The 22501-nt window shown below is 35.9% G+C and overlaps 1 protein-coding gene across 1 annotated transcript in view; it reads left to right on the forward strand.

The window, feature by feature from the left end:
• LOC134674071 (orexin/Hypocretin receptor type 1-like) overlaps positions 1-22501 on the forward strand; it is a 161552-nt gene that overhangs the window by 34043 nt on the left and 105008 nt on the right. Inside the window, exon 2 of the mRNA XM_063532123.1 lies at positions 9305-9362. The gene's annotated coding sequence lies outside the window, so the exon portion shown is untranslated. The remainder of the gene's footprint in view (positions 1-9304; positions 9363-22501) is intronic.

Genomic DNA, 22501 nt, shown 5'->3' on the forward strand with positions numbered 1-22501 from the left:
TATTTATTTTTTATGAAAAAGAGGAAGTCTAAAGGATTCATAATTTTTAAAAGTTGCTGAACAAATGTTGGTCAGTTTGAGGAGTACAGCCTTTAGTTTAATTTATTGCTCCTGTTACAGGAAGCAGCCTGTATGTAAGTTTGTGACCCAAAGACGGACATGTAACGTAAATAAATGAATTTTAAAAACGGGGGCCACTTTTGGGGGGTAAATAAGAAAATAAAAAATAAATTTTTTCAAACTATATCGTATTACATATCAAATGAAAGAGCTCATTGTTAGAATCTCAAGTATATTTTTTTTATAATTTTATAATAAACGTTTCTAGAAGTAATTCAAGAAAATAGACTAAAAATAGACAAATCTCCGAAAATAGGTCTTTACCTATTAAATGACAGGAAAATCTATTAGAAATATGTAGTCAAGCGTGAGTCGGACTAATTACTTAGTTATTGATCCGACCCCTACGGGTTTTTAAAGGCAATTCACTCACGTTTCACATATAAAAAATACAACCCTTGGAACGCGAGTCCGACTCGCACTTGACCGGTTTTTTGTTTTTAACCACAGTCCGTGCACCTGACTAAACTTAAACCGCATTGAATTGGTTTAAAATACAGTTGACGTCAAAGAAAAAACATTTCTCACCTTATTAAAAGAGAGTAAGGTGCAAAAGTGTAAACATAATATATCTATGACGTCGATTGTACCATCATTGGTGAGTTAGAAGCGATGCTGTGTGCGATGTCAATGCTGTCATAAAACAATTTCCAAGTTTAAAGTTCGCAGCTGGTTTTGGACAGTAATGTCTTGAGGACTGTTTGGTGTCTGCTGTCTTGTGATTTTGAAATTTGGGGTGGGGAAACTTACTTGTCTATAACTATTGTTGGCAGCCTAGAGTGACTGATGTGACATATATGTCCTTACATACGAAGAAGCGGTTTAGTAACCATTTTGAAGTGCTCTGATCATTATTTACTTTCCACATACTTTAAATTCCACGAAAGTTCCAGCTATGAAATGAATTCCCTACGGTGATTTTAGCGAAGGACTTACACACACGAGATGATATCGTCGGCAATTTTAATGTGACACCTATGGAGTTGCAGGTGTTTATATGGTATAATGGTAACTGCTTACCATACTTTGCATGGTAAGCGCTCTATTAGAGCGTTTTATTAAGCTATTTCACTCGGACTTTTTCGTACATGCGTTAGCGCGAGCAAGATTGACTGGCAAATATTTAAGAAAAAAAAACATTATTTAGATATCGTTTTAATATCAGGTATATTTTTGAATAAGCCTCCTAGGCTCAGTTCTGTATACATTAATGTAACATGCCTACCGTAACTGGACGCTGTATATATACATATAACACTCAGTTTTGATAGCTTGACGATGTCAGACGTATGAATCCTAGTAAGTCTACTGACGTTCTTAATCTGGCGAGGTAACTATTGCGTTTTTGCAGCAAAACTCGTCTTTTTGTAGGCCCTTTGTTCGAACTTCAAGCCGTAATATGAGCAGCTTAACATTGTGATATCAAGCCTCTATATGATTAAATCTACCGCAGTTAGGGCTGTCGCAAATATAAGTTTAATGAAAAAACTTTCTGGCCTTAGAGATAATATTACGAGCTTTTGCTGTTTGACAACGTAGTTCGGAAAAGAAAAACCTGCATTCGGAAAAGAGGAATTGAGAAAGTGTTCGCTGAAATTAACGCTGCAATTAAACAATGTTCAGTTTGCATCCATGGAATTCCATAGCGTAACATAGTTTTTGTATAAGACACCTATCCTTACTAACCTTGATAAGTATCCAGGCTACAATTGAAGACAAATTAAATATTAGTTATCCCGAAAATGCCATTCGCCTAAATCGTGCAATTGAAAAAGCTAATCTTTTGACTAAATAGATAGGAAACCGACATGGACAGAAACGAAGAAATTCAAGATGAACATTTAAACGCCTCATGTATCACTATCAACATTACCCGTTTGATATGGAATGAATCCGACTGCGCAAAATAAGGTTTGCATGTAATTTATAATTTTGGTTACAAATAGGGTCTTGTAAGCAACAAACTTTGTGGCAGTCACAGAACAACAACAACAGCAATAATGGGAATCATGGCAAAAACATCTGTCACTGTTAGAAAATTAAACCAAACAACAATAATTTAGCGAAACAATGTGTTGTAACAACCCTAGTTTTAAGCTGTATCCACAAAGAAAGGCGAAACCGAAACGTGGCTGCGTTTAATAAAGAAGAAATTGTACCGTTTAAATGTCGCAGACCCAGTACTTACACACAAACCGACACCAAGATTTGCAATAGCTTTCTGGATAATAATCTAAGTTTTTATAAGCAACTAGGGGCAGTTCACTCAAGGATAATTCCTTGTCAGCTTGTAGGGTCGGCAACGAGCATGTGACCCCATTATGGTAACATTCCATTTCTGACTGCAGCTGCACTACTAGTTAGTACTGAACGCGTCGCTGTTATTGTCAATTTCCATAGTAAAATGAACAATAATGCAGCTGTCGTTGGAAATGGACTGTCAACTTTAGAGTTGCGAGCGGCTATAGGCTGCGGGGGCTGCCTAACATCAGACCAAGCGGACTGCGAGCTTGTTTACCACCGGTCGTGGTATTTAAAGTCGTACGGTGCGAGTCGGACTCGTCCACCGATGGTTTCCGTTTTGTAACATGGCAAACCTGCATGTACAGCCACCGCGCGCACTAGCCGGTTGGAAATAAAAAATAGTTTTTTTTTGTTCTTCGTATATTTTCCTTTGGAAATGTTGTCAGATATGGCACAATTCTGTAATTATTATTTTAATGCGACTGTATGATTATAATTAGTGATAAAGTTTAATACTAGGGCTGCTACTAATGCAGGTAAAGTTTGTATAATTGTATATATAGCATTAAGTTTAGGTTTATTTTGAAATTAAACCTAATCCAAGTCTTATTTGTACATAAGGTACGTCACTGGTTCTCGTAACGGAATAAGACTTGGGTTAGGTTTCGACCACAAGTCTAAGAACGTACGATTGTTCCAGCCCTTTCTTCTGCCTTTTAATTTAAGAGCTACTTATTACTGTTGCTGCTTATTATTTGGATAATTGCTGCTGAAGCTTTCCTCTCTGTGGACCTTGCTGCGTGGAGCCTACGTTGCCAAAGCTGAGTCCCGCACCCGCAGCCACAGTTGATCGTACGGTTCGACTAAGAATGGGATTAAGGAACGTTAAGGCCAGTGACGATATTTATTTGGTTTAGATTCAGGTACTGACAGAAATTAGTTTGTTTCATTGTACATAATTATTTTCATACATTATATTGTTTACTGTAAAGAACCTGGTTTTCTTTTACCGCACTAGCTAGCCGGCTACAGTTTTTTCCATTTGAAGTACGGAACCCTAAAAATGCACAGCAGGTAGACTGCCGATAGTGATGACCCGTCATGTTGGTTTTATTGATAAGAGCTTACGTCATTTTATTCCATCATTTCGTTAAAATAAGTGAAGGTCATCATTTGGTCAGCAAATATTTGTATAATATGTTTGTAAATTTGGTCATACCTACTGAGTATTTATGCTACGTTTTTTGCAATATATTTTTTGAAGTATTTGTACAGGTGGCCTGTTTTATGCAATCAAAATTATATTTTAATGCCTTAATTACAAAGTAGGATTTTGAAGGCTTTCAATATAATGTTTTACAATAAAAAACTGGCTACTAAAATTAGAACAAGTTAACACATTAATACAGACCGTACTGATATACATGTTTTGTGATGACACTGTACTGATAACATTAGGATTTCAATGGTCATTTTTTGTCTATTTCCTTGAGTAACTTCTAAACTGTTTATTCGAAAATTATAAAAAAAAATATATTTGAAATCCTTACAATAAGCTCTTTCATTTGATATGTAACATGATATAGTTTAAAAAAAAATATTTTTTAATTTTTTCATTTCAAAAGTGGCCCCCATGTTTAATATTAATTTGTTTACGTTACATGTCCGTATTTGGGTCACAAACTTACATATGTGTACCAAATTTCAACTTGATTGGTCTAGTAGTTTCGGAGAAAATCGGCTGTGACAGACAGACAGACAGACAGACAGACAGACGCACGAGTGATCCTATAAGGGTTCCGTTTTTTCTTTTTGAGGTACGGAACCCTAAAAAAGGCTGAAAGTAGTCTAAAGTTGATATTTGCTTTAAGAGCTGAGAGTTGCATACAAAATATTTACTTTAAGAGCAAATATTTTTATTTGTCTACATGATGTTTTCCTTTAGAGGTTGAGATTTGATTCAAGAGCTGACAGTTGCTTACAAGATGTTTGCTTTATGAGCTGACAGTTGTCTACAAGATGTTTGCCTTAAGAATTTATATTTGTTTACCTGATGCTTTTCTTCAGGAGTTGATACTTGCTTAGAGAGCTGAGTATTGTCTACATCATGTTTCATTTAAGAACTGATGTGTCTATAAGACATGTGCTGTAAAGGGTCACTCTTGTCTACATGACAATTCTTTAATTCTCCTAAAATAAAATAAAAAGGGATAGTACACGGTTAGACATGATATGAGCGGACGACTGCTTATTGCCTGAGAGCTGATGATCACATTAATGATACCGTGATAACTTCATAAAAAAAGAACAATAATTACTACAGTGCTTAAAGAGCTTCACAGTAAAAAAAAAAAAACTTATGTGACCTAAAGGGGTCTCAACATCAGCATATGACTTGGAACTGTAACAGATGCCAATTGGCTTATGTTTTGATATTTGTAGCCCAGTCAACGGAGTCGCGGAGTACCAGTAGGCTACGTCACGATTCCCTTTAACCGATTGGGGAGGTGCGCGAAGACGGAAGTGCTGTGGTGCTGCTGACCTTCGTGGGCGGAGGTTTTTCATCAGGTGGCCGAACTGATAACCGATTATGTGGTTTGCTCGAACGCTGCCCTAAGGTCGGTGTCAATTGTGACACTACGTTTGGCGCGACCCGGACTGTCAGACGAGGATCGACCGCCATTACTGCGTCGGAGTGTGATTTACTTGAAGCTACGCCTGTTTTCCGTGTTTTATGTATTAAATCCTTTATTTAATGATGTATGGTGTTTTCTCTCTTAACAGTACGGCGGTATTCGAATGTTTCAGACGAGTGACTTTTTGTATCAGTCGTCGGTTCGAAATTCCGGCTTGTACCTACCGCGTTGTAGAGAGCTAAAGTTTAGACAGACCAACTATACCACTAAGCTAATTATACCGTACGTACTATTATACGTACATGTCACGCGAGTGACTGAAATACTTGTGTTAAATTGTATAATTGGCTTAAATAGTATAATATGACTAACGACAGTTTAAATTCGATATCAACATACAGTTTTATTATGGCCGATGAAAATATTAAAACCTAAATAAACCAGTTTTACTTTAAAATGATTAAAAGATCATTTAACTTCAAAATAAAATGTGAAAAGCCTTAACGAGCAGTTATGGATGGAAACCATGAATACGGTAATATAATACTTTAGTCAGTTTCAAGCCTAAAATATAATATTTTTCGCCCTAACGAACGCTTTCATTTAACCGCATGCATATTCACGGGGGAAAATCTGATTACGAAACCATTTTTTTGCTATTTGTAATTTTGTATGCTTGTTGACTTCCCTAAGGCGAGGTTTGCTCATGTCTATTTGTATTGTGTCTAACTTTTAACGCAGCGAAATTACTAAACTAATTTATTCTATTAAGGAATTAAACATTTATTTTTAGTTAAAAACCATAATTAATTGCCCATGCTTAATTGTATCATTATACTAGCGACCCGCCCCGCCTTCGCATGGGTTAACAAATTATAATCTTACACCTAAACCTTCTTTAAAAATCACTCTAGTGGTATGCGAAAACCGCGTGAAAATCCATTCAATACTTTTTGAGTTTATCATGAACAAATATACTTAGAAACACACAAACAGACAGTCGCGACGGGGGACTTTGTTTTATAAGGTAAAAAAATTATGTAACTTAATTATTTAACCTTTTTGCAAACCGTTCAAGAGACTAACATTCATTTCGTTAATTGTAATCACGGTTAAATGTTGAAATGTTTAAAGCGTCTATTCAATCCTGCGGTTAACTTCATTGTTTTAGCTGGAGACACCCGCGGGGACTCACCCGTGGGCGTTTGATTACATTTAAACATTACATCGTGTGAGCTTGCTGCCGTCGGTAACTATATTAGCATGTGATAGGGCCGGCAAAGTTTTGTCCTAATATATTGGCTTTTAAGTTAGCTAAGTACTTTCAAGTGATATGCCGATGATGGCACTGATGTACAACCCGAAACTTTCTTAAATTGCGAAGTATTTCACATGCAAGAACTTTTTAATTTTCTTAATAGGAGGAATTAAATTTTCCATACCCAAATTGAAAACATACTTTCAATTTTGTGAACTATTCCTTATATTTTACAGAATTACCAGGTTTCGAGAATCCAGGAAACATTCAAAAACTTGCCAACAACCATGCACAGATTCCGCTTCAAAAATCGTTTACGATTATCGTTAAAGTGACATTCCATTTCCAACTGCAGCTGCAATACTGTTCATTTTCTATGGCAATTGACAATGACAGCGACGCGTTTCCATAGTAAAATGAACAGTATTGCAGCTGCAGTTGGAAATGGAATGTCACTCTTAGGTTCCTACGGTTTATACTCGTTTACCACACATTGCTATCGTTTATACTTATTAAATACTTATGCAGCGACTTGCATAATTATTTTATACTAAGTACCTACAACTACATGTGTTTTAGCTCTGATATTGTTATTTCTTATAAATAAACCATACCATACCATATTTGAGTACGGTCTTTGCGGTTTGCGGTGAAGGAAATACTAGTTAAAAGGCTGTAATTTAACTGTTTATTCAATTTGTACCAATCAGTCAAACGGCTGAATTGACTGATATTGGAGCATTCCATAAAATTGTCTACCGTTGTCCCGTACAAACGCCAAGTTTCTGATGATTTAAAGGTATAAGAGATTCCTTTTCTATGACAAATGGTCAAAAATATGCACAGAAAAATAATCGCTTGCTTTAGATGCCGAGAAAAAAGTCGCAACACAGGAAATAAAATGCGTTTGTACGGGACAGCCCGTGGAATGCTCCTACTGCTGTCTATAATTTAGTCAGCAAAAGAAACACGATAATAGCTATTATGAGATCAACACGCGTATTCGGGAAACGAGATAATCACAAGATCTAGAAACGATATAGAGATCAACTAGATTTACATTAGATATCGACTAGATGTGACTTGGATATCTAAGTCATAACTTGTCGAAATCGTTCAAGAGGACCTCCAGAATCGCGGAAACGTCAAATTTGACATATCTATCTTACAAATATCTTTAAATTATCCATATCGTAACTTGTTGAGGTCTAGTAGAGATCTATTTCATTTTCCGAATCGAGCCGCAAGTTCATCAAGCCGACGTCAACGGCACGTCACCGTGCGCGGTATGGCAAACAAAACCTTTATTGAGGTTAGAGGTGGTGTTTGTTCAACTCCCGCTTACGAGTAAGTAGGGTTGCCAGATCGAAAGGCGCTATTATCGGGAAAAATATAAATTTTTCGGGATTTTGGAACTTAAGTCGGGAAAAAAAAAACATTCAAATTAAAGTAATTGTATTAAAAATAACGATATTTTACATTATTGGCACTACGTCAGCTGTTCTGCCCATAATATAGGTTTTTATATAAAAATAGTATAAATTCTTTGAGAACTTGAACAAAAAAAATGTCTTCTCATTAGCTATTTATATTATCAACGCGGGTCGCTCGCTCTCTCGACGACAGTTCGGAACTTGAAATTATTGTTTTATAACGTGAAGCTGTCTTTCGGGACAATATTCACTTTGTCGGGAATCGGGAACACATGCTAAAAATCGGGAGAATCCCGCCAAATCCCGACCATCTGGCAACCCTACGAGTAAGTCTCTTGAAATGGCTGCGGACATTCCGATATGGCGGTTGGAGATAGTTGATAATATACCTATGATGTGAATCATTAAACACTACCTTTGCCTGCGACTTCGTCTTCATATGACGGTTTTCGGGATAAAAACTGTTGAATCTGGGCGTAAAGGAAACTATGATGATCTATATGAAGAAGTATATTGTCGAGGAAATAGGCACTGATACAAAATTAGTCTATTCAGCAGAAGGATCTAAACGAATGTGACGGCATCACGCACGCGAACAAAAGCTGTATATTTATTCAAATATTCAAACTTGTTCCACGTGCGTTTATGCAGTAACCTATAAACAAAATTCTATTAGTTTACAAAGACACTTTCCAACAAAAACTGTCAGTCCTACCCACGTCCTTCCCGGTACTCAATCTGTCTCCAAGTCTCTATACCAAACTTTATCTACATCTATTTAAATCAGTTCGGCGGTCCAAGCTTGAAAAGGAGACATTCAAATAGACAAAGTACATTTGCATTTATGGATACTTATTAGCTTCTGCCCGCGACTTTGATTGATAAAAATTATCCTATTTCCTTTTCAGTATACCTCTAATTATCTCCATGCAGAATTTCATCTAAATTGGTTCAGCGGTTTAAGCATGAAGAGGTAACAGACAAAGTTACTTTTATATTTATAATAAGTATTAATAATCAACATTAGGGATAACGGATGTTAGGGATTAAATATATTTGGGATTAAAGATTAATAGGGATAGTGGGGATTACTGAGTTTCAGTTTGCAACGATTTACTTAACAGTTTTTGAATGAGTTTACTATAGAATATTTATGTTTATCATGATTTAAACTTTCACGATTTTTACACATTATTAAATTATACTATGGGACCTAATCGCGTATTAAAGTTTTAAGATTTACCTCCGACGTTTCAACGACGGCGATGTAGGACGGCGGAGAAGTCCTAGACCACAAGGAAAACGCCGTCCTCGAAACGTCGGAGGTACTTATCTTATCTTATCTTATTGTTTTCGGCGGCCCTTGCGGATACACTTCGACCCATAGGGATCTTTTGTGCAATTACCCCCTAGAAAAGATCTGTCAACTACTCAAGAGCTTTTCTCATTCCCACCATATCCATGTGTCGGATGATGGAGCTCATGGGTAGCATTTTGAAGTCCTTTGGTTCCAGGTATCCTGCTCCAAAGTCCTTCGGAGGTAAATCTTAAAACTTAAATACGCGATTAAGTCCCGTAGTACAAATGAATACTTTATGTTCATGTTTCCACAGGTAAATGCAGCTGAGTGACTGTGCCACTGCGTCCGCTGGTTCAAGTTGTTCGTCCCTGGTACGTTTGTTATAGTTTTATTATTCTTGCTTAACTATACTCACGTACAGTCGTACATACACGTATATCGAAGTGAGGATACAAATTCAATATACCTGCTAAATCTTATATTATTTTAACTTCATCGATAAAATTACCTATATGTACAGTGAAAGGTAGGTCAAATATATCTGCCACCACGCCGTCTACAGAAGCGGAATGCTTTTGGAGAATCTTATTGACCCTCTGGCTTAGCCAGAGCGCTCCGTAAACCACTCATTTACAACGATTACTAGACCGTTACGAAATATATTTCCAACGATTACTAGATCGTTACGAAATCTATTTCTAATTTTCTTTTCAACAGAATATCTGCGAAACACGAGAGCTTTTAAGCGTGTGAACGGTGTTTCCCTACAGATCGTATTATGTGCATTCACCTTGAAATATTACGCTTAGGTACTATGTAGTTAGCACTAATGTGTAATTACATCGTAATTATGAAGCAACTGGAATGCTACTTATATGAAAGATATTCATAGCTGCTTGAAATGTTAGTGCTTGAAGCGCTCAGGAATTTAGTTATTTATTGTCAACCTGGGTTGCTTCCAAGTTTCTACATTAATGTTTCGGCAAAATGGTAGGTAGTTGGTATCTAGGTATGCTAGGTATGTCCGGTACCTGTACTTAATAGGTGCGCTTACCTTATTCGTACACTGAACAATCAGAAATTAGTGTTATGCCTTATTAGCGCCAAATGTTGTTTTGGTTTCTGATAAACCAACAATTAAATTTGTATTAACATTGTCATTCGTAAATTGTTGCAAGAATACCTAATCATACCGATGTTAGATATACGACATCATCATCAAAAAATCAAAAATCATCATCAAATTCTGTTCAATTTCAATTTTTGTTAAAAATTCAGGGTTTTTCATGAAATTACAAACGTGGAGGCAGCTGTAACGTTTAACAGCAAACTCACAACCGAGCTCACAGCATTGCACGGAATATGCATATTTGTCATTCAAATACGGGTTTTGCTAGCGTTTACAAATTTGCAGATTTACAAACTTCTGCGGGAAAATGGTGCATTTAATTTAATTTTGTTAATCATAGGAGAAGCACACTCTAAAGTAGGTAGACCAAGACGTGTTATTTCATACTTATATAAAAGACATAGTTTTACTTACAATTAATGTTAAGCAAAAAATATACATGTACACGGAAAGAGTTAGACGGTGCACATTGCCTTTACGAGTAGGTAGCACGGGAATTCGGACAGTAATTAATTCATCAGACAAACGCAATGAATAACTAAACTTTACCCTTCAGTTTCTCACAAATAAAATAGTCAGATGGCTATTGTTTTAGTCAGTAATATTAGGTAGGTTACTTAGTGACGTCGCCAACAATATTCTTACGATTAGGTTCGATATTTTGCTAGCGATAAAATTGGCACTAATAGTTTTGTAGTAGTACCTAATTTTGTCAAGGCCTGTGGCCGAGGCACCCGGAGTATGTAAACAGGAGCCTGTTCTAGACGTGAAACCGTACACGGCCATTAAGTTCGACCCGCACCGACTGCTGGCAAGCACTTAGGATTGCAAACAGCTCGCTTAAATTCTTTTTAAACTGAGAAAATAAAATTTTATAAGAGTACTGAAATGCCCGGTCTAGAAACGACACAATGCCTGAAAACCTCAACCCGTTAGAGGAAAAATAGCGAATTCCTAAGGTATGATTCTTTTATATAACATAATCATTATTTAGAACAAATAGTCGTTTATACCGATATACAATGTTAGGACAATAAAATTACTACTCGTATAAAATTACTATTCGGCGTTAGGTTAAATGATCATTGATGGTAAATAGCATAATGGAATACAGGAATAAGACAGCTGACTTTACATTTTGTCCAACCTTTAAAATAAATTTAATCATCCTATATCAATTCGAATGGCGAATATTTACCTACGAAGTAAGTTCGTTGTACAGCATTCACAAAAAAAGCTTTGTACGATATTTTCATTCTCATTTTGTTGATATTCCAATAATATCGAGCTTATACAATTATTTTCCAAACTTTAGGTAAGTGCGTATAAGAATCGTAAGCTCGACCTGCCATGTTTATCTTGTTCTTATGTAAATTTTATCACTCATTTGTACGTTCAAGAGCAATAGAGCTGGCCGCGTAGCCAAGATGCCAATCGCTTACGCTCCGTAGCGATCGAAACGCAACTGTCACTGTCGCACTACTATGGAAGAGTGATAGAGAGACATAATGCTTTACGTTGTCGAAGCGATAGCGATTGTAACCTTGACTAGGCCGGCTGGCCCTGAACTTTGACTGTTTCCGATTCTAGTGAAGCTTCCGCACGAGACATCAAAGTTGTTTGTAGCAGATCAGTGGCAAAAATATTTTTTTCTTCGTTGAGTAATTTTCACAGCGTACTTTACACCGAGTCAAAACGGAGACCTTCGCTAACGCTTCGGTCAATATGTCTTGTATTTATGTTTGTCTTGGTGGTATTGGAATGATTTAGACATTTTAGATAGATAGATAGATCATTTTATTGATAATAAAAAAAAATTACATATCATTTTCTTATTCTATAAGTAGGTATAAGGTTTTGGTAACATTGTAATTATTACACGGTTTTGCTCGCGTTTTAAGTCGCAACGCACGACTACTTTGGCGAGACTACGTTCGGCTGAATGGGTACCATCGGCCACACTGTTAACTGACAGTTCGTAAACCTTATTACAAAAGGCATAAGGTCCACCGATGGTCAGTTAATTGTCTTGCTGTTTGCACCATGTCGACTTTTTTCAATACGCATTATCACTTCACTTCACGAGGAAATTATTTGAGCAACAAAAGTAAACAACCTCGAAGTATATAGGTATGGGGTCCCAAAATCCCCGAATCTAATAAAAACATACTGCCGTATTCGAACTTCAAGATATTCATAAGAGACGACACGTATTAGATCCATTCTAGATACGTTATAGTTTAGATATCAAGTAGTTCTATTTTGCAGTGCAATTCGGGCAAACAATGTCACTTTTACGTTAGATAGAGTAAGATATCTATTAGATCTGAATTGGATCTCTAAATCATATCCTGTGGAAATCGTTCAAGAGTATCTCCAGAATTGCGCAAATGTCAAATTTGACAGGTTAGATCTTAAACATATCGTTATCGTATCTTGGTGATGTCTAAAAGATATCTAATAGACATCTATTCCAAAATCCGAATCGGGCCCATCTCTAAAGTCTAAAGGCTTCCTCTTCCTTTCGCCATTTATCTTTATTGGGTGTATGTTTACTACAATCTTTACGAGGCGTCCACATCGTCTCGCCCAACTTTTGGGGTACCTACCTACCCATTAGGGATTAGATTCAATTTCAAATGTGGAAATAATTTCCAAGTTGTGCTTGCAACTTAGGCATATACAAACTTAAGAAAATGGCGAGTAATTGTATGTGAAAATTCCTGTCAAAGGCAAATAATTTATTTGATATAGATAAACAAGTATGCATGCAAACAAAATTAAAAAAAAAAGATAAAAAATAGTTTATTCAAGTTAATTTACATTAAGTTTGCTGTTTCAATCCAGATTCGCAAAATATTCGAACCGTGTATAAGTGACATACTCGTACAGCCGTTGGCAATTCAACTCTAGAACTAACTATATATGCGGAAAAATGGTTAGCAGAAATTATTATTTTTCGAAAGATACTATGTTCAGCACGTGTAGGTATATACGTATTCTAACAAAATAAATTTTCCTAGAACAATTTCTTTCATCTTTTGAGTTCAAGAAACTTAAAAAACCGGGCAAGTGCGAGTCGGACTCGCGCACGAAGGGTTCCGTACCATAATGCAAAATCCGGCAAAAAAAAACGGTCACCCATCCAAGTACTGACCCCGCCCGACGTTGCTTAACTTCGGTCAAAAATCACGTTTGTTGTATGGGAGCCCCACTTAAATCTTTATTTTATTCTGTTTTTAGTATTTGTTGTTATAGCGGCATACATCATCTGTGAGAATTTCAACTGTCTAGCTATCACGGTTCGTGAGATTCAGCCTGGTGATAGACGGACGGACGGACGAACGGACGGACGGACAGCGGAGTCTTAGTAATAGGGTCCCGTTTTACCGTTTGGGTACGGAATCCTAAAAAGGAAATCGGATGATTTCGCTTAAAACTTGTTCAAATAAATCATGAACATTCCAATTTAGGTACTATCTCGGAACTTTGAGCAGAGTAATCCTCCAGCTCCATTTGTCTACGTCAGACTAAAAAACTGGAAAGCCAAGGAGCCTAACTAAAGCCAAAGGTATTTTTTCAGTGTTCACTATTTAGTAAGAAAAACTTATACTTTTTCCTAAACTATAGATTGTGAGCTACTCAAAAGGAGGAGTTTCGTCACCTAGCCTAGTATTGCTTGTATAGTGCGCAATAGTTAGGTAGTTTAGTTAAAATCGTTCGGCACGACCTTAGTGTTGTATAAAGTCACAAGATTTTTTCTATAATCCTCCTAATCCTAAAACAGATTCGAATTCAACCCGTATGTCTGCCGTAACAGACGGTGGTCTCCTCTAGTTTCGAGTCACATGAGCCAGTGACGGCTATATCTGCCGGGGGCAGTAGTTGCTATAGAAACGGGCGCTGACTCTTTAAACAGTGATCTTCGAATTCTTTCTACATAATATGTGTAGGTAGGTACTGTATAGAGCTACTGAGTTGTAATTCGTAAACTTTGGTATAATACAGGTTTCTATAATTGATTTTAGCAGCAAGCCAATTTGAGTTAACAAAAAAATTATACTTTCGATTTTATACATATCAATAGGTAGTCTCCATAATCTGAATAAGCCAGTAGACAGAACACAATTGTGGACTGAATAAAATTTTCATACTGTTTTCATATTAGGGCAATATAAATAACTTTGCTTTAATGGAGCAGCAGCGTCAAACGGGATTAGATAATATTATTGTTTGATATTGCCATTATATTCATGCAGGGATTTCACCGAAGCTTTCACGATATAATACACAATTCCTCAACAATGTATGTGGCATGACATGCAGATACGCGTTGACAAACCTCACATAAAAGGGATTAACTTGACAAGTCGCTTATATTTGTGAGCATTGTGTTGACGAGAATGTGAAATTGAAATGTCTACCTTATTTCATTATGCAGGCTGGCCCGAAAATACAACTTTTTAACTGAAGCATCTTGCTGATAATTTTAATAAATGTTTGCGTTTGTTTATCAAAGCTAAAGGACAATATTTTGAAGATAATATTGTGTTAGTTAAATGTATTAATGACATATTATAAAATATTTTTAAATTAGAGAAATTTTAAGTATATTCCAATTTTAAATTATTATATGCGACGATTTGAAGTAGACCACAATCACTAATATTATGTTGTATAACTCAAATGTGGTTGTGGTAATAGTTTTCATACATAAAAACTATTGGACCACGATTGCTCACTGCAGGAGCAAAGCAGGTATATTTTACGGTTCCTAAACGACTACGACTAAGCCAAAAAAAGAGAAAAAGAAACCGTTTTAAAAATGTGTTTGCAAGGATCACAATTTAATATAGCAAACAGAGAAAAGCGGTTTGAATTTATTTGTTTTGTTTGTAAACCGTGTTGATTAGTTTTGTTGAAATGTTGTACTTACTTAGCTTGCCCTATTGTTATTTGTAGGTACTCGTACTAAGTTTTTGTGCAGGTATCGTGTTGTAGGTATCGTGTAGTAGATAGGTGACTTCCGTTATATCTATATCACACATCGTTATAAAATAGTCTTCTGCGGCGTATTATTGGATATTTTTCGCAAATGTTGGCAAATTAAATCGTTATTAGCAGAATTCGAACCTAAGCCTATTAGCAATAAATCTTGTTGTCGCAGCTGGGCTGTGTTCACAACGCTTTCGCTTCCATCTCATTACCAGAATAAATGTGACCTGTGTTTACATAATAGAATTGAAGAGTCTAAAGGTCTAGTTATATTAGGGACGTGGTGACTGTATGAGGAGAACTGAGCAGCTGAGGCTGATGTTATTATAATGATGATGCATCGCGTCTGAACCGAGATATGACCGGCTGAAACATTGTGCGATGCGATATATATCATCAATTCATATTGATATCGGGATTCTATCTAATAAATAACATTCAATCAGAACCAATAATGATATATATGTTATATCGACAACTAATGACGACAGAGTAGAGACGGTGTAATAATATTATGTGTGTATATACTTGTATAGGATGTTCTGTTTGTGCACGGTAACGAACTTCTCCAATTATCTATACAGCGGATCAATCGATTTAGTTGCGTTTTTTGAAAAGGATTTGTGACATAACCTAACGCTGTTCCACCAGGCATAACAGGTGTAACGGACATTGAAAAACTCGTTAAAATTGTATATTAATACTCGGGTAAGCAATACTGCAGCACGCTGTACATTATGCGACTTCCTAAATTTCAGCCACTCAATCGAATATGAGTAACCAATGCGAGGTGATAATCAAGTCATTAATTATATTGACCGCGGCCAAATTATCCCCAATATTAACGTAATTATTTCCCTTGATTAGTTTGCTCTGCCCAACAGTATGATTCTGTTACGGATGTTGACAAAAAGAAGTGTCAAGTTATTAGAGCGACCGTATCTACCTCACCAAATTGGTGCATTTCTGGGGTATACGGAATAGGTATGAATAAGATTATAGTTTACTTTAAACCCAATAAGAAATAATGCTTGATTTAAGAGGGAGCGTAAACCCAAGAAATTAGAAAGGGGCAAAAGATATGGCGCGCCGCGGGAAACTTGCTACAATGCCTTTTATCTCAAATTCTTAATTACCAACTCTGTAATTTGTTTAAAAAAAATCTCGTTTTAATCCCTCGGCAATATTTATTAGCTATTTTATTTAAATTATACACACAACTGAAAATAAATTATTATTAGACATAGTTTTAGTTTTGTTTGTGTATCGAGTCGATTTTAACCTTTTAAGATTTTTGGTTGAAGTTTGCCTTTGCAAATATAGTCTATTTAGTTTCCGTGTGAATTTTTTCATGATATTTTCTCTTGATTAAAATGTGTAAAAAATAATTATATAAATATAGAAATACATGACAAAAAACATACAACTAAGGCTTACAAATAAAAATTAAAATTATAAATTACAATTTTTAGTTAGCCCTCACTTTACCGTAACTCGGTTGGTCTAGAAACCCATCTTATAAAGTATCATTTTCAAGCCGCTCGTGTAATCGAGTCAACATAAATCGAGCCACTTGGAGCCCGCGGAGGATCTGAAATTCTATTAGGAAATATTAGGCCTTAATAGATATGAAGGTATTTCAATATACCGAGAGCCCTTCCTCTGTGGAGAGACGTGAGAATGCTGAGTGATTCACTTTTGGTGTTGCGAAACCTTGTCTTTAATGTTTTACTTTAATTTTTCATGAGTCGGTTACACGGCAGTTTAAATTCTGTATGACTTATTCCAGTAGTATTCATGCGCTAAATCTTCATAATCTTGCCTTAATTAACATATTTTAGTGAAAATCTTATCACACAATAAGCAGATCAGTTCTCCTGACTGTGTTGACGGTCTCCGGTGCCAGTAATCAAAACAAGTAAATATTGTCTTACACGTATACAATGTTACAGGCGTTAATTGTGTCGCTTAACTTCAAACTCGGGTAAATCCATTCGACTCTCTCAGCAAATATCTACCCAATTACCTTTTCTTAATACCAAAAACGCATAATCTGACAGATAGAGCCGAGTTCGGAGTTAAGCAACGCTATTATTTACCTCAATTTCCATTTCTAAAATATGAGCGGAATGTTATTATAGCACACAGCGACATAGGTATTTATTTATCAAAGAAAAACGAATCTTTTAAATCCATGATTAAAAATAAACCCACAAAGGAAATAATATAGCTAATTTTTTTACTGCATTGTGGGATTGTTTTCCACGACGGAATAAGACAATTGTAATGTTGGTTATTTACTTCCCTGTTTTATGGTAAAAAGGAATAGGAATGAAACATATTCTGTCAAAAACGTATACGAATAATTTCAGAGGTGGATATAAGACTGCTCAGCTACAGTCTTAATCAATCATCAGCAGTTTTAAGCAATCAAACGGCTGATGTTTATTGCCCACTGCTCAGCATAGGCCTCTTCTAGTACGTCACTTGTCCCGCCCGTCCGCTCCCCCCGTTGCTCGTTGGGTGGAAGAAATTCTAAAAATTGATTTTTTCAGTGTTTCGGTGATTAGCTTCGGACCGGGACAAGAGGTTTCTTCTTCTTCCTCGCGTTATCCCGGCATTTTGGCCACGGCCCATGAGATCCTGGGGTCCGCTTGACAACTAATCCCAAGAATTGACTGACATAGGCATTAGTTTTTACGAAAGCGACTGTCATCTGACTTTCCAACCCAGAGAGGAAACTAAGCCTTATTGGGATTAGTCCGGTTTCCTCACGATGTTTTCCTTCACCGAAAAGCAACTGGTAAATATCAAATGATATGATTATGAATGAAGTGGTTTAGTCAATATTAAAAAAAAAATATGAATTTGGACAACATAGAAAAAAGACGACTTACCAGGAACAAAGGTTGCTGACATTTGATCTATTATAAACTCACTTTCCGCGGTTTGACTACTATACCTTATAATACCTATAGAATCCTTAAATAGTATGTTAATCTAGTTTCCGGTTAAGCCCTTGATGTTTACCTTTGAAGTTTACGACCTCTAATACCTGACAGGCTAATTCGAACAATTAAGCAACTGACGTCAAAACGATATTTGAATCATATTTCTACTTCAATTAGTTTCATTGAGCCGCTATACTGTTCTTAAACAGCACATTTGCATTGTTATATTTCTGAGAGAGTCAGAGAAAGCTAATGGAATAAATGGGTACCTATGTAGGGAGATACTAGGGGTCTCTATTGTTTCCCATAAAGTGTTGAGTCATAATGTATTGTTTGTTCGCATTTTCGTTGGTCATAATATAATTTTTGTTTTTTTTTTTAGAAACGCGTAACTATTCAGGATTGCCATAAAATAAATCTAATGTAACCTATAGAAAATCCTGAAAAGACGGTTTCAGAATTAGGACTAAGTAGGTAATGATAAACAATACATCATGACTTAAAACTTTATGTCAAACACTCCAGGGTCCCCAGGTATTAGACTAAAATTTCATTTCACAAAATTACCATCTTATTAGAAATTATAGGTTTTAAATACTAAACTTACTAAAGGTAGCATCATAATAAATATAAGTAAGTTCGTCAAAGGAAAATGTTCCTTCATTTTTCACGTGAAACCCTTAAATATATTGATCTTTAGCTGTTACATGCGTCATTGCCATGCTCGTAACATAATGGGATGATATTCAATGCGACTGATAGGATCTCTTGCGTCAGTGGCTTGTTATTCGCTTAGAGGTCCTTGAGAAACGATGTGAGAAGATTCAAGTACCTAACTTAAAATAAAATGTTCCGGATGTTCTCTTCTGCGGGTCGCGATTTCTCAACCGACTTTCGTGAATTTCTGTGAGCAGTTGTGAGCAAAAGGTTGGCTTCTCACTTTGCAAATCGATTTGCTAATATTCAGAATATTAGATAAATCATGAGAATATAAGTAAATGGTCTCAATGTAGATAGATATCTTTTTACAAATCGGTTTATGATTACATCAAAGCAGAGTTTACAATGTTCAAACGAACGCTAATGGACTAGAGCATTGCTTTCACGAACCTTCTAAAAATAGATCCATTACAAGTCCTTCCCTAACGAAAACCCGATAACCTTAAGGGGCTCCCCCACGCCAATGACCTTCGATCTGAATCCCTTAGTTTTCTAATTTTTCTTGTAGCTTATCTAGACACGCGGCAGCGTGTCAAGCCAAGTTCAAGCAAAGGAACTGGCTAGCCAGCGCCAAGTGTAATATTACACGAACCACTTGGTGCCACTTTTGACCCTTCTATAACTCAAAACATCTTTGACGTAAACACATAAAACTAAGTGTGTTTAATTATATCCATAAGGACATCTAGAAGCCCAAATTTCATGAAGCTAGCTCAAACGGTTATAAAGATATGAAGGTCAAAAAGTCGTAAATTTTAAGACTGACTGACAGACTTATAGTACCTAAACCTAACCTACTTCCAGATGACCTAGAAGGATGAAATTTGGAATCCAGCTCAGTTATTGTGTGAAAGCGTAGGAAAAAATCTAAAAATAAAAAAAAAATATAAAATAGGGGGGGTCCCCATACAAAAAAAACATTTTTATTGTGACTGACATATAAGTACCTAAACCTAACCTACTTCCAGATGACCTAGAAGGATGAAATTTGGAATCCAGCTCAGTTATTGTGTGAAAGCGTAGGAAAAAATCTAAAAATAAAAAAAAGTTATAAAATAGGGGGGGTCCCCACACAAAAAAAAACATTTTTTATTGTGACTGACATATAAGTACCTAAACCTAACCTACTTCCAGATGACCTAGAAGGATGAAATTTGGAATCCAGCTCGGTTATTGTGTGTAAGCGTAGGAAAAAATCTAAAAATAAAAAAAAGTTAATAAATAGGGGGGGTCCCCATACAAATTTCTTTTTTATTGTGACTGACATATGTATAGTACCTAAACCTAACCTACTTCCAGATGACCTAGAAGGATGAAATTTGGAATCCAGCTCGGTAATTGTGTGTAAGCGTAGGAAAAAATCTAAAAATAAAAAAAGTTAAAAAATAGGGGGGTCCCCATACAAAAAACCTGTAATACGCGCTAAACAACCGGCCAACGGTGTGTCGTTGGCGGCGCGCGGCACCACATAATTAATACAAAGAACAGAAGTAAAAAACATGCAGCGGAAACACAAGAAAAAACATTAAATCTCAATACCTGCCTAGTTTTCTTTACAAAAAGTATTGATATCCCATCAAAAACATAAATGTAAAAAAGGAGAGCCAAGTTCAATACAAAAATTATGCTTGGCTGTGGGGTTCGCCGCAAAAAGAATGGAGATCTAAATGAGTGCCAAGTTCTATGCAAAATCCAAATATGTATTTATAGGAACAAAATAACATTATAAACAAGTATTAAACTCTATTTCTTTGCTTTATTGGATACCTATAACAATTGCTGTTATTTAAAAAAAATGTGAGATCTTAAAGTAGGTTAGATTTGGCTTGGCCAGTTTTTATCAGAATTACAAAATATATATGTTGAATAACTTTATAAAATGACTGATGTAATGAAAACTGGCCAAGTCAAATCTAACCTGCTTTAAGATCTCGCATTTTTTTTAAATAACAGCAATTGTTATAGGTAGGTATCCAATAAAGCAAAGAAATAGAGTTTTGTTTTGTTGTTTATAATGTTATTCTGTTCCTATAAATACATATTTGGATTTTGCATAGAACTTGGCACTCATTTAGATCTCCATTCTTTTTGCGGCGAACCCCACAGCCAAGCATAATTTTTGTATTGAACTTGGCTCTCCTTTTTTACATTTATGTTTTTGATGGGATCATATTAACAGCAACGGCTTTAAGCAATATAGTATCCCATATTTACTTTAAAGTTCATTGTCTTCGAGATATGTGGCATCAAATTTGAACAATTTTAGGCTAAAAATCTGGTTTTCTGGCCATAACTTTTGTGTTAATTAGTTTAAAATTAAAACCTTGGACACGATGTTCGAGACTTCAAAGACGAAACCAAATATGTACATTTCGTACATGTAAGATCCTTCACTGCAAACTAGATACGAAAAAAGTGTTTTTTTAGACAATGTTTAAAAAATTCATAAAAAAACAAGTATTCATTTTTTTTTAATCCGGTGGACAAAACCGGAGATAAAAAATTGAAGAACCGATAACCGTTTGTCTTATAATTCTATCTGTAGTGCAAAAAATTGGAGATAGGATTCAAAGCTTGTCAAAAATTGATGAAAACCTCGGGTAGCCCCTTAAGATAGGCAACCACGGAACCCTTAAGGGCGGTAAATCATCGCCCGCTGACGTAAGAGTATCATGCAGGTGGCAGCAATTTGGAAAGGTCGCCACACCCAGCGGATGCGTCGGTGAGGGGATGATAAATATGAAATGATTATAAAGTATTTTCGACACATTTGAGGGCTTGTAACGAAGCCTCGCTTTACTGTTTTTGTGGATTATGTGGATACAGTTACTGTTAGAATATAGGTACATAAGTTGGCTTTAATTTATGGAAGTCTTATTATATATATTAATTTAAATGCGTATGTAAAGTGATAGGTGTTAATTTTATTACACAAATTAAGGTCACAAAAAACCATGACATATATATGTACCTATAGATAAAGTAGTCATTTCATTGATTATTAACACATAATTAATCAAATAAAAGCAAACTAAATAGAAAAAAAAAAGATACAATCTTACATACTGCAGTGGCCCGTAAAAGCGGGTCCGTCGACATTGAGGCAAATTGTGATGCGTCAGCGCGAAAACATTGGTCCTTTGGCGAGCGATATAAATGGGGTAACGACGGGAAACTATTAGATATAGGTTTTGTGAAGGAACATTTGGAAAATACGGTCAAAACCCGCTTTGATTGGTCTTGAGTCTATTAGAGAATAGGGCAGGTAAAATATTTAGGAGGTAAAATTTGCTATAATAGTAGATTGCTAACCAAGGGTGGAAAGTGAACCATTTCGCCCGAGATATTTTGGCGCTCGAACGAAGAGAGAGCGCCAATAGTTCGAGGGTGAAATGAAATGAAATAGTTCGGTAGTGATTACTTTCACCCGAGTTAAACACTCTACTTTTAATTTCGACTATGAGGAAAATTAAACACGAGAAATGTAGGTTTATTATTGGCAAGTATAATTCTTTAGAACAAATTATTAACAGATATATAGGTAAACCACATAGCTATAAGTCACTCGAGTCACTTGAAAATGTAAACAGCGCCAATTTCAGTCATGCGGAAGCTGACATGAGTGCTTATAATATGGCATACCTATATAGCTGTTAGCCGTTGCTCGAAGTAAAAATTAAAAAAAGAATTACTTTCCACCCTAGGGTGGGAAATG

This window comes from Cydia fagiglandana, chromosome 19 (assembly GCF_963556715.1).
Source record: "Cydia fagiglandana chromosome 19, ilCydFagi1.1, whole genome shotgun sequence".
Taxonomy (NCBI): Eukaryota; Metazoa; Arthropoda; class Insecta; order Lepidoptera; family Tortricidae; genus Cydia; species Cydia fagiglandana.